Source organism: Lithobates pipiens, unplaced genomic scaffold (assembly GCF_037356315.1).
Source record: "Lithobates pipiens isolate NorthernLeopardFrog02 unplaced genomic scaffold, aLitPip1_a1.2 Scaffold_35, whole genome shotgun sequence".
Taxonomy (NCBI): Eukaryota; Metazoa; Chordata; class Amphibia; order Anura; family Ranidae; genus Lithobates; species Lithobates pipiens.
The window spans coordinates 18,278,845-18,291,877 of NW_027507811.1; the positions used below are offsets into that span (position 1 = coordinate 18,278,845).

The 13,033-nt window shown below is 45.4% G+C and overlaps 2 protein-coding genes across 2 annotated transcripts in view; both read right to left on the minus strand.

The window, feature by feature from the left end:
- Positions 1–13,033, minus strand: part of LOC143955180 (uncharacterized) — a 275,659-nt gene that overhangs the window by 131,815 nt on the left and 130,811 nt on the right.
- LOC143955400 (uncharacterized) overlaps positions 1–13,033 on the minus strand; it is an 85,764-nt gene that overhangs the window by 36,076 nt on the left and 36,655 nt on the right.

Below are 13,033 nucleotides of genomic sequence, written 5' to 3' on the forward strand. Positions count from 1 at the left end.
CTTCCTTCCCTTAGGATGTTCCTGAACGTCCTGTCTTTGAAGAGGAATACCATTGTTATGGTAGCAGCTAGCTACCATAACCTCGGTATCCTATTTAGGAGCTGGCGATTCTCTTTCAGATAAAAGTGGTCTCTGTGGCAGATTCGCCGCAAGATCACTTTTTTTTTTATGTATATTTATTGAAAAAGATTTGCATAACAGAAAAAATACACTTTCGATACAGACATTCAGGATTGTCGGTATAAGTATAACAGCAAAAACCACCGCAGGCGGGATATAAAGTGTTGAGACATTTATAAGTCACATTAGAGGGGAGGGGAAAAGGATACACCACAGATTCGAAAACAAAAGAAACATAATGAAAATAAAAACTGTAAGTTGTAGAAGGGACGTATAATTAGAATCCCGAGACCGAGCCTTAATAAAACATTCCTGGGAGTTCGTAGCAACATATCAGGGTGGTGTCTCTGGGTTAAATGTGGAGTTGTCCCACCTATCCCATATCATAGAGAACTTGGGAAGGGAGTCCTGTACCAGTGCAGTCATGTGTTCCATCCTGCGCATATGTGCTTTATAGCGGAGATTAGCTGTGAGTGGGTAGGGGGGGGGGGGGGTAGGAGATAGCCAGAGGGCAGGAATCACTCTCTTGGCAGCTAAGAGGATAAAAGCTGTCAACTTTTTGGCGTATTTAGATAGCGCCGTAATAGGCAGGCCTAGTAAATAGTGCCTAGGGTCTAAAGGGATATCTATTCCCAACACAGAGTGGAGTATGGATTGGACCGAGGACCAAAAAGGTACAATCAAAGGACAGCTCCAGAATATATGGTAATGGGAGCCATCATTCCGTAAACACCTCCAACACAGTTTAGATACGGTGGGATCATATTTGTGTAACACTTATAGGGGTTTTGTACCAAAACATCAGTACCTTGTAGGCCGTCTCTCTCTGCTCTACACACCTAGAAACTTTAGAAGTGGACGTCCAGATATCCTGCCATTGAGAAAGAGTTAAGTAAATTGGTAATATTTTGGCCCATCTCTTTATATAGAGGTGGGATTCTATGGTAGGAGAGCTGGAATTGTGGAGGATGTTGTATATAGAGGATATGAGGCCTTTCTGACAAGGGCCCTGAGTGCATAAAGTTTCAAAGGCGCTAGGGTTGGTTAAGGTCAGGGCAGGAGATCTGGAATAGAAATAGTGCTTAAATTGGAGGTATGAAAAAAGTAGCTGATTCGGAATGTCGTATTTATTCTGAAGCTCTGGAAAAGATAGGAGTTTACGGGATATCGGGTGCACCAAGTGGCGGAGTTGGAAGATGCCCGAACTAAACCATGGGAACATATTCTTCACAGAGAGACTGTCTGGCAGATCTGGGTTGAAGATGACATTCAACAGGGGAGGACAAGGAGAGGAGAGAGAGAACTTCCCATGACATTTTTTCCATATGGATAGCGTAAAGTGCATTGGCCCAAGGTTTATGCACCTAAGCTGAGCTATGGAGGAGGGTAGGTCTGACCACAGCATAGAGCAAGAATGGACAGGGATAATGACACTCAATTCCAGCTCCGCCCATCTACTGGTAGCGAAATACGATGACCAGGAGATAGCTGCCAGAAGATGAGTTGCATAGTAATACTTCACCATGTCGGAGGCTCCCAGCCCTCCATGGGAATGTGGAGCAAAAACCACCGTTTGGGCGATCCTGTGCGATTTATTCCCCCAGATAAATTTAGTGAAGGCCCGTTGAATATTCCTAAGCTGTGGCATGTGAATCGCGATTGGTAAAGTTTCAAAGAGATATAAAAACTTAGGGAGTATGGCCATTTTTAATACATTAATCCTGCCCAAGAGGGACAAAGGGCAGGATGTCCAATCCCCAAAGCAAGCTATGCGTTTCCGCAATTAGGGAGATAAAGTTGGCTTCGTAGAGAGAGCTGTATGTGGCGGTCAAGTTAATGCCAAGGTACTTGAGGGAGACAGGGCACCAGTGATAGAGGAAATTGTGTTTCAAAGAAGCGAGAAGTGAGGGTGGTATATGGATGGGGAGCGCTTCAGTTTTAGTTGTATTAACCTTATATCCCGATAGTCCGCTGAATGTATCTAAAAGGGTGTGAAGGTTGGGGAGGGAGATGTGAGGTTTCGTCAGGGTGAGGAGTATGTCGTCTGCAAAAAGAGACAACTTATACTCTTTCTGTCTGAGGGAGACTCCGCTTATGTCCGGGTTCACCCGTATAGCTGCGGCTAGAGGCTCAAGACATAGTATAAACAGTAAGGGGGAGAGGGGACATCCCTGTCTAGTGCCATTGCTGTGTGTAAAAAGCGGGGATATCTAAGATGCCAATTGGACCTGGGACGTGGGAAGAGAGTATAAAGCTTGCAGGGCCGACAGAAAAGAACCAGAAAAACCAAAACGTTGAAGAGTGGCAAACATGTAAGGCCATCCTAGCCTGTCAAAAGCTTTTTGCGCATCTAAACTCAGGATAATGGAGATGTTTTATCGAGTAGATCTATGAGGTCGATGGTACTTCTGGTATTGTCACCCGCCCGTCTACCCAGGACAAACCCCACCTGGTCGTTATGGATCAAGGTAGGAATCATAGTGGAGAGCCTATTAGCTAGAATTTTAGTGAAGATTTTATAATCGGAGTTAAGTAAGGCTATGGGTCTGTAGTTGTCTGGTAAAGTAGGTGATTTACCCGGTTTCGGGATAACTGTAATGTGTGCATGAAGAAACTGAGAATGGGGTACGATACCCTTCTGTAGGGAGGTAAAAAGAGTTAGCAAATGGGGGCTTAATGTCGGGAGGAAAGTCTTATAATAAATATAGGGTAGTCCATCAGGCCCTGGGGATTTATGGGATGGGAGTTCTTTCACAACCGCTTCCAGTTCTTCTTGCGTGACAGTAGCATTAAGGGAGTCTACTTGGGATGAGGACAACACTGGCAATTTCAAGGAAGTACAGAAAGCATCGAAGCTATCCTGAGAGAACACGTGTTTGGGATCAGAAGCTAGGCAGTTATATAATTTTTTGTAGAATGCACCGAAGACTTTAGTCATTGTTAAGGGGCAGTAGGTTGGAGTGCCATCTGACTGGAGAAGGAGTTCAGGATATGAGTGAAATGGACGGGGTTTGAGCTTATTCACCAACATCCTATGGGGCTTGTTGGCAAACTCATAAAATTTTTGTTTCGCCCAAAGCAGGGCCTTGGAGCATTTATGCATATCTAAAGATATTAACCGTTCGCGTAGGGAGGTCACTGTATGCAGACGCGGCACCGAAGGGGAGGACAAGAGCAGAGCTTCAGCTTTTCGCAATTGCGAGAGAATGTCCAGTCTCTGAGCAGCCGAGTCCCGCTTAAGGCGGGAGCCGGCTGAGATACACAGTCCTCTAAAAAAGGCTTTGTGGGCCTCCCAAAGGGTGGACACGTCCCGCACGGACCCTTCGTTAAGTTGAAAAAATTTGGCTAAACGTTGTGACAGATGGGTTTCAATAACTGGGTCGCGTAGGAGAAAATCGTTGAGTCTCCACTGGCAGGTTCTGGGAGTGGAGGAGGAGAGAGTGAGGTCAAGCTGAACCGAGGTGTGGTCCGACCACGTCATGAGGTTCAACTCCGAGGCCACTGCGGACGTTAGTAAGGGCGCCGTAACAAAAATGTAGTCCAATCTGGAGTACATCTTGTGTGGGGGGGAATAGAAGGAAAATTGCCTTTGTGTAGGGTGCTTGATCCTCCATATGTCTAAGAAATTGTGGGACCTAATGAGTTTGCGAAATGCAGTAGATTGACGTTCCGTTTTAGAGGAGGGGTTATCTGAAAACAGGGTTTGCCTGTCTCTCCTAGCGGACATGGTCATATTGAAGTCCCCTCCGATGATCATGAATGGCTGGGCATATGTGCCCAGATTTCCCAAGACCTCAGTGAGGAATTGAATCTGACCCGAGTTGGGGGCATAAACATTAATCACAGTAAGAGAGCGGGATAGGTAGTCACAGTCCAGGAGAATGTATCTACCCTGAGGGTCAACAAATGAAGACTTAACCCGTAACGGGCAGGTTTTTTTAATCAGTATCGCGACCCCAGCTTTACCAGATGGGTCGGAGGCCATAAAAGAAACCGGAAAATGCTTGGCGGCAAATTTAAGAGAGCCCCCTGGGCGAAAATGAGTCTCCTGGACTAGGACCACGTCCGCGTTTGAGGATTTGAACTCCTTCAAAGCTAACCAGCGCTTATGAATAGAGTTCAGTCCCTTAACGTTATAAGTAAGTACCCTCAAAGCCATTGTTTACAAAATAATTTTAGCCCAGGGTATCCATAGTAAACAGACATTGACCAGATAGAACCATACAAACCAAGACAATGCTGGGTCCCGTGGTGTATCCTAGAAGTGGAAAACATATAGTAGCATATAATAACAACAATGCATCTAAAGAGTGAAATAGAAAATAACCATAAAGAGCAAAAAATGGAAGAAAGGCCAAAAAAAAGGCCCAAAAAAAAACAAAAAAAAAAACATAAATTGTAGAAGTAAAGCCTGGGGGGTAAAAACCACCCAGGAGTCCACAGCCATAGCTGTGGAACAAAAGGAGGCACAGCAGGGGTTCCAGCACGTCTGGAGAGACCCCCACCACCTTCCAGCAATAGCAACAGGTAGTAAGAATGTTATACTGTAGTCCCAACAACCAAAAACATGGATAGAAGAAAAGTTACAACCCATGGATAAGGGTGAAAACTCCCCCTGTCAGGGGGAAAAAACATGGTGAAACAAGGGCCGAGGCCGGAGCTATCCAAACATAGCACATGAAAGTTCTCTTCAAGGAGGGAGCCTGGGAAACGGGTTACGCTGGGGAGTAGAGAAGGACTTCTGCGATTTCTGGAGGACAGGGGTCCAAATCCTGCATGGAATGGGCAAAGGCCTGGGTGTCGTCGGGAGAGGGGTGGGATCTTCGTCTGGTAAGGGTGGTAGACCCAGGTTGCGGATGAATGCTTCACTTTCCTGGAGGTCCCTCATGGAATATTGAATCCCATCTTTAGTAGCCGAGAGCCGAAAGGGGAAACTCCACTGATACGGGAACTGGTGATTCTGCAGATGTGTAGTTACAGGGCGGAAGCTGCGACGTTTAGCGAGGGTGATTGGGGATAAGTCACTGAAAATTTGAATCTTGGCTCCCTTAAATTCCAAACGAGATTTGTTGCGGGTGGCCATGGTCAAAGCTTCTTTGCTATCGTAGTAGTGGAAGCGTACTATGATGTCTCGTGAGTTAGCTCCAGCAGGGGGTTTTGGGGCCAAGGATCTGTGTGCTCTATCCAGTCTCCAATCTATATCTGGGATTCGAGGAGCGACAACATTGAAGAGGCTGAGCAGGTACGGTTTGATCTCTCCCTCGCTGACGGTCTCAGGAACCCCTCTGATGCGTAGGTTTTGGCGGCGTTCCCTGTTCTCCAGGTCTTCCTGTTGGGACTGGAGCTGAGAAACAGATTGCTTCAAACCGGCGTTATCTTCTTCTTCTTCTTATCTTCTACTTAAACGTGCACGTACTGTATCAAGTCATCAAATTTAGTTTCCAGAACATCAGTCCGTTCGCCAATTTGAGCAAGCTCCCCCCGCAATTCATGAGCCAGTTTACCCATTTCCTTAGAAACATTACTTGTCAGGTCTTGCAGGAGAACTCGCAGCTTGTCATCGAGCACTTCCACTGTCACGGGGGCAGACATTGTGTCTGAGTGGGTGCCCGGCAGGGTTTGTGGAATATCTTGTACTGCCGATTGGGAGGCCACCTGCGCGTACGTGGAAGAGCCCGGAGAAGGGGATGGGGATGCTGACCTACTCAGAAAGCGGTCTAGGGTTTGTGAGGGCCGCAGTTCCGGAGATAGAGACTGAGGAAGGTGTTTCGGCCCGTATTTCGCAAGATCACTTTTATCGGCGACGGGAGGGGCCCTCTCCCACCATGCTCAGGTGCCCTCTGCCGCTTACCGGAGCCGCCGGCGGAGGCGATCCGGTCTGTTCCCTAGCTGTGCATGGAGAAGATTGAGGGGAAGATGGCCCCCATCCGTCTCCATGACACTGCAGGGCAGAAGCGACATCAAAACATCCCTTCCGCCCATACCTCTTAAAGGGACATTTTATTTTTTGCCATTTTTTTCAAATGACAAAAATATTTTTTTTTTATTATTATTGCATTTTAGTGTAAATATGAGATCTGAGGTCTTTTTGACCCCACATCTCATAAGAGGTCCTGTCATGCTTTTTTTCTATTACAAGGGATGTTTACATTCCTTGTAATAGGAATAAAAGTGACACAATTTTATTAACAGTGAAAAAATAAAAAGGTAAAATATATAAGAATTTTTTTGCCCCGTCCCGCCGAGCTTGCATGCAGAAGTGAACGCATATGTAAGTAGCGCCCGCATATGAAAGCAGTGTTCAAACCACACACGTGAGGTATTTCCCCCGATCAGTAGTGTGAGAGCAATAATTCTAGTCCTAGCCCTCCTCTATAACTCAAAACGTGCAACCTGTATAATTTTGTAAACATCGCCTTTGGAGATTTTAAAGGGTAAAAGTTTGTCGGCATTCCACGAGCGGGCGCAATTTTGAAGTCTGACATGTTGGGTATCAATTTATTTGGCGTAACATTATCTTTCACAATAAAAAAAAATTGCCCTAACTTTACTGTAGTCTTATTTTTTAATTTAAAAAATATATATTTTTTCCCCAAAAAGTGCGCTTGTAAGTCCGCTGTGCAAATACGGTATGACAGAAAGTATTGCAATGACCACCATTTTACTCTCTAGAATATTTATATATATATATATATATATATATATATAAATATTTATATATATATATATATATATATATATATATATATATATATATATATATATATATATATATATATATATATATATATATATATATATAATGTTTGGGAGTTCTAAGTAATTTTCTAGCATAAAAACAGTTTTTAACTTGTAAACACCAAGTCTCAGAAATAGGCTCAGTAACGAAGTGGTTAAGGATGTATCTGGTCTATAAACCAGAGGCTCTAGACTAGATGGACAGTTGGATAAATGATTCTATGTTTAGGATGTATCTGGTCTATAAACCAGAGGCTCTGGATGGACAGTTGGATAAATGGCTCTATATTAAGGATGTATCTAGGGTTGAATATATTTTTATTATATGCCAGGTAGTGTGAAATAACAAACATGAAAATAGGCAACCACAACACGTATGTCACCATTAACGTCAAAATAGGCACATCGGTAAGAATAAGAAAAAAAGAGGGGTGGGAGGGGGGGGGTGAGGCGGTAAATACAACAAAGACAAAAAAGGGGTGGGGGGGGGAGGCACAGCAAATGCATTTACCGGAGAGGTTAGGTGTAGGATATTCTCAGTTGTTGGTATAAAATCCACCATAAAGGTCAGACTTAGGGGCAGAATCAAGTAAGTTCCACTTCTAAATGTCTCTTGTGGCCACACCGGCGACGCCAACCTCCATTCAGAAGTGGCGGTAGGCTTGCTTAAAAGATCCTAAGATTATTAAGAAACAGTTCCGTCTGGGAATGGTGCCGCCAGAGGGACCACAACATGGTGAACTTATCATAAGTGTCGTCCGCCTTCGCCTGCAATTCCTCCATGAGCATTATGTCATTAAGGATATCCACCCACTTGGAAATAGGGGGGGTGGAGTCCTTCTTCCAGTATAAGGAAATGACATGGTGAGCTGCTGAGAGAAAAAATCTTAAAAGACTACATCTCTGAGATTGGATCGTTCCAGGGGGGATGGATAGAAGAGCAGACAAAGGCGAAGGAGGCAACGAAGTCTGATATGCATCATTATATATCTCAAAAATCTTATCCCAAAATGGGCGAACCTTATCACAATCCCACCATACATGGATGTAGGATCCTTGCGCTCCGTGACATCGCCAACACATATTTGTGGTTGATGGGAACATCCTGTGCACCAAGACCGGAACCCTGTACCACCTCGACAGCAATTTGTAGTTCTTCTCTTGTGTGAACCCGGACCTGGATGATTTATGTGTGAGTGTAAACGAGGTTGTCCACTGTGCTGGGGAGATCTCCATATTCAGATCTCTAGACCATTTACTTGTGTATGCGGGGAGAGTGTCATGTAGGCGGGTTTGGATATCTTTGTATATTAACGATAAGGTGTGTCTTGGGGTTTGAGAGAGACTGCAAAGGTCCTCAAAAGGCGTGAGTGGTCTGTGGGCCCTCCCTGATAGGTTAAGATTTCTGCAAAGCTGGTTTAGCGAGATTGTGGTCAGCCAGTCCGTCATGACAGCAGTCTGCGGGTCTGTAGGGGGACGGAAATGTCCAGTAGTGGGATGGACAAACTGATTAGCCGTTGGCCAGTTTTCACGTGTGTATGACCCGAAGTGTGTCTTGGCAGAGAGAGCAGGTAGGGCCAAGTTGTCAAATAACGGAGATAATGAACTGGGATCGGTGGACGGGGCATAAGGATTAGCCTTATTGTATCACAACGTAAAGGCTGCCTTCGTTAGAGGGGAGATTCCCTGCATTGTGTGAAACTTGGTGTTATACCCCCAGAGCAGGGCCCGCAGATCCACTGTAGCCATATCCTGTTCAATTAAGGTGGAGGGTTTAGTACGTGGCCTCGGGAACCATTCCAAAAGCCGGGAAAATAGCGATGAGGAGTGGTATAGTTGGAAATCCGGGAGACCAGTACCTCCTTTATGCTTAGGGGCACATAAAACTTCTCCTTTATGCTTAGGGGCACATAAAACTTTTTTTTAAGTCTAGGAGGGTGGTGTTGCCACAGGAATTTGCCTAGCATAGAGCGCAATGCGAAGAAAAATGTCTTCGGGAGGAGGATGGGAAGCGTTTGAAACAGGTATAATGTCTTTGGAAGTATATCCATTTTAATAACACTCATTCTCCCCCACCAGGTGAGCTTGAGGTTATGCCAACTTTCAAGGGAACGTCTGATAGTGGTCAGTAGTGGGCTATAAGGATGTATCTAGTCTATAAACCAAATGTTCTAGATGGACAGTTGGATAAATAATCTATACTTAGGATGTATCTGGTCTAAAAACCAAAGGCTCTAGATGGACAGTTGAATAAATGGCTCTATATTTATGATATACCCAGTCTATAAACCATAGGCTCTGGATGGACAGTTGGATAAATGATTCTATGTTTAGGATGTATCTGGTCTATAAACCAGAGGCTCGAGATGGACAGTTGGATAAATGGCTTTATATTTAGGATGTATCTGATCTATAAACCAGAGGCTCTGGATCTACAGTTGGATAAATGGTTCTATATTTAGGATGTATCCGGTCTATAAATGAGAGGCTCAAGATGGACAGTTGGATAAATGGCTCTATATTTAGGATGTATCCGGTCTATAAACCAGAGGCTCTGGATGGACAGTTGGATAAATGGCTTTATATTTAGGATGTATTTGGTCTATAAACCAGAGGATCTGGATGGACAGTTGGATAAATGGTTCTATATGTAGGATGCCTCTGGTCTATAAACCAGAGGCTCTGGATGTAAAGTTGGATAAATGGCTCTATATTTAGGATGTATTTTGTTTTTAATCCGGAGGCTCTGGATGGACAGCTGGATAAATGGTCCTACGTTTAGGATGTATCTGGTCTATAAACCAGAGGCTCTATAAACAAAAAAAATAAATAAATGGCGCTATATCTAGGGTGTATCCAGTCTATAAACCAGTCCATGTTTAGATTTGTGCAGAAGTCCAACAGTAGCAGTTGGCAGATGCCGCCAATATCCCACAATACCGACAAATGGAGATGGAGTTCTAGACTGAGGGAGAGGGGCATGACAGGCAGTGCACACAGTGCACATAAAGCTCCCGTCTACTCCTCCTCCTTCTAACTTTTGCTGTGAAGTGCTCTGCCTCCTCCTCTATCCTATTTTGTGCAGATTGAGCCTAGACCTAGAGCCAGAGGTGCACTTTCGTTCACCAAAACACAAGCTTACAACAGTACAAGCCAGTTACTACACTGGTCCGAGAGAGGAAAATGTAGTAGCTGAAAATTTCGTTCTTTTTGCCCTAAATAGCTGCTGGTGGGGGTCTTCCTCAATTTGCAATAAACAGAAAAGATAAGGAGACAGAATGCATCAGAATGGAGAGGGGGTGGGGCTCAATGCTGGCTGTACCTCCCCTATAGGGATGCCTGTAGTTTAGGCTTAAGTGGGAAGGTGGAGCTGAAGCCAGCTCTAACATAAAAAAAATTGTGTGCGAGGGGCAGGGGGGAGGGGATAATCTGTACAGGGGGGGGTAGTGAGAGCAGAATGGGCTGTGCGTGCAGGGGAAAAGGGGGCAGAGTATACAAACGGGGTGGGGTGTGTGTACAGGAAGTGATGAAGTATGTTCAGGAAAAAAGGGGGAAAAGTGTACAGGGGGTTACAGGGGAAAGGGGGGCACTGTGTACAGGAAGGGTGACATTGTGTGCAGCGAGGAGAGGCAGTGTGTGTATAGGGAGAAAACTGTGCACAAATGAGGAGAGCAATGGAGGCATAGAGGGAGGTGACAACAGACAGAGAAAACCAATTGACATACATGTTCCTGCAGCCTACTGCCAAATTGGCTGCAGTGAGGGGCATTATGATGTGTTCTTTCACTGCACTTGGGTGCCAGATATTGTAAAGGAGGAAAGTGAGGGAGAGGCACTGTGACAGACTCACCCAGGACAGCGATTTTTTTTTGGGGGGGGGACTGAATGCCAGCCTACTGACTATGGGCCTATGGGTCCTTGCTTTTAAGGGAACACTACTCATTGTGAGGCATATGCAGTTCAAATGTCCTCGTCCCTTGAAGTTTTAGTCCCGTGTTGTGTCCTGATATCTTAGTGTGAAGTTCTGTTACTAATGCTGCTCAGCTCTGCCTATTGCCATGTACAGATGACTCTGAAGACCCTGTGTTTACATGTAAATAACCTGCATTGATATGTAAATAGCAGCAGCATTAATATGTAAATAGCCGCAGAGAGGCTGCATTGATATGCAAATAGAGGCAGCATTCTTTCTTGAAAGTCCTTCAGCCTGTTCTGAAAAGGTAAGCCAATTGGAAGTGGAACCCTTTTTCAAAATAACATGGTGCCACAGCACCGTGAATTGTGGTGCATGTGAATACGCACATCTCAGCCGATGCCCGAGAGTGTCATTAACAATTAATGGCACTTTTGTGTATCTGCTAAAGAGCAGTACGTTTCTGTGATGTCAGGAAAGTGATTTTGAATGCGTTCCCGACACACACAAATGTGAAAGCAGGCCAAATGTCTCCGTTACATTGGTGGTCAGTATAGATCCTCTCATTACATTGGGGCTTGGTGTACAATCCTTTCATTCACAAATGTCTCCTTACATTGGTAGTCCACGTAGAAGCCCTCTTTAAATTGATTGTGAGTGTAAATCCCCCCTTACATTGGTGGGCAATGTAGAAATCCCTCTTTATTGGTTTGTTGTATGTATGATGTTGTATGATGTAAAATCCCCCACTACATTGGTTGCTGATGTAAAATTCCCCATTACATTGGTTGACTCCATCCACAACACGTGGCCATGGGCATGCTTGTCCTTTTTTTCCTGGCCTTGTTAGTAAGCCATAACATGCAGAAGAGTTGGTGGAATGGATAACAAAGCTGTCCTCATCCTCCTCATCCTCCGTCACCCAGGCTCAGAGTAGTTTGCCTACCAATGCAGCTGCCAAAGCAGCCTATTCCATCCATGTCAACAGTCACTCCTTCCCTAGCCCCACCATCATGCACGGAGGAGTCCCCTGAACTATTCGACCACAGTGTTGGATACATGCTGTAGGAGGATACGCAACGATTTGAAGGCTCCAATGATGGTACCCAGGTTGAGGAAGGGAGTAACGTGAGCCTAGAGAGAGAGGATGCCCAAAAAGGTCAAGAAACTGGCAGTCATGTTCCCCCAGCTGCAGCATACTGCCAAGTTTGCTCCAGTGACAAGGAGGGAGGGGATGATGAGGTCACTGACTCAACTTGGGTACCTGATAGAAGAGAGGGGGAGGAGGAGGTACATCTCCAATGAGGTAGGATGCCCACCAGGGGGCAGCCACCCTATTGCATCACACCGCAGAGCTAAGCAGGTGCAGGGCGCTGCTGGCTCCCCACATATTTTGAAAAGTTCTTTGGTGTTGGCCTTTTTTGACACGTGTGCAGCAGATCGCACCGTTGCTGTTTGCAACATGTCTGAAGTGCATCAAGCATGGCCAAAACAGCAGCCACTTGGGCACCACATGTTTGACCAGACATATGATGACCTCCCATGCAGTCTATTGGCAACAGCACTTAAAAGACCCACATCAAAGAACAAGGCGGACCTCTCCTTGCTCCTCATCAGCTGGGATCTCCAACCCCACTGTACCTTCAGTCTTCTCAGAAACCTGCACTGAGAGGAATGAAGGTATAGCAATGGGTGTCCCAAGTACTTGCAGCCAATCTGCTATCAGTACACCTCCATCTGATTTTAGCAGGCAAATTTCCCTACCCCAGTTGCTAAATCATCAAAAGAAGTTCAGTCCCAGCCATCCACACGCTCAGCGTCTGAATGCTAGCTTGGCCAAATTGCTAGCACTGCAACTGCTGCCTTTTGAGCTGGTAGATTCTGCCCCCAATCGTGAATTGGTGGAATGTGCAGTACCTCAGTGGCAGGTTCCCAAACACTATTTCTTTTCACGGAAGGACATTCCGGCTCTCTACCAGCAGGTGGAAGGCAATATCTTGGCCTTGTTGGACAGGGCGGTCAGCAGTAAGGTGCATATTACTGCTGACTCATGGTCCAGCAGGCATGGACAGGGACCTTACCTTTTTTTCATGACGCACTTGGTAACTCTGGGAAAGATGCAGGACAGGGTTCAGTATGGTTGGAGCTTGTTCCGCCACCTCCAAAATGCTAGTGGTGATTCTGCCACAGCTCTCTCCTCCACCCCCTCCTATTCTTCTTCCTCTATGGCCTCTTCCTCTGCAGATTTCTGCTGTGAACCAG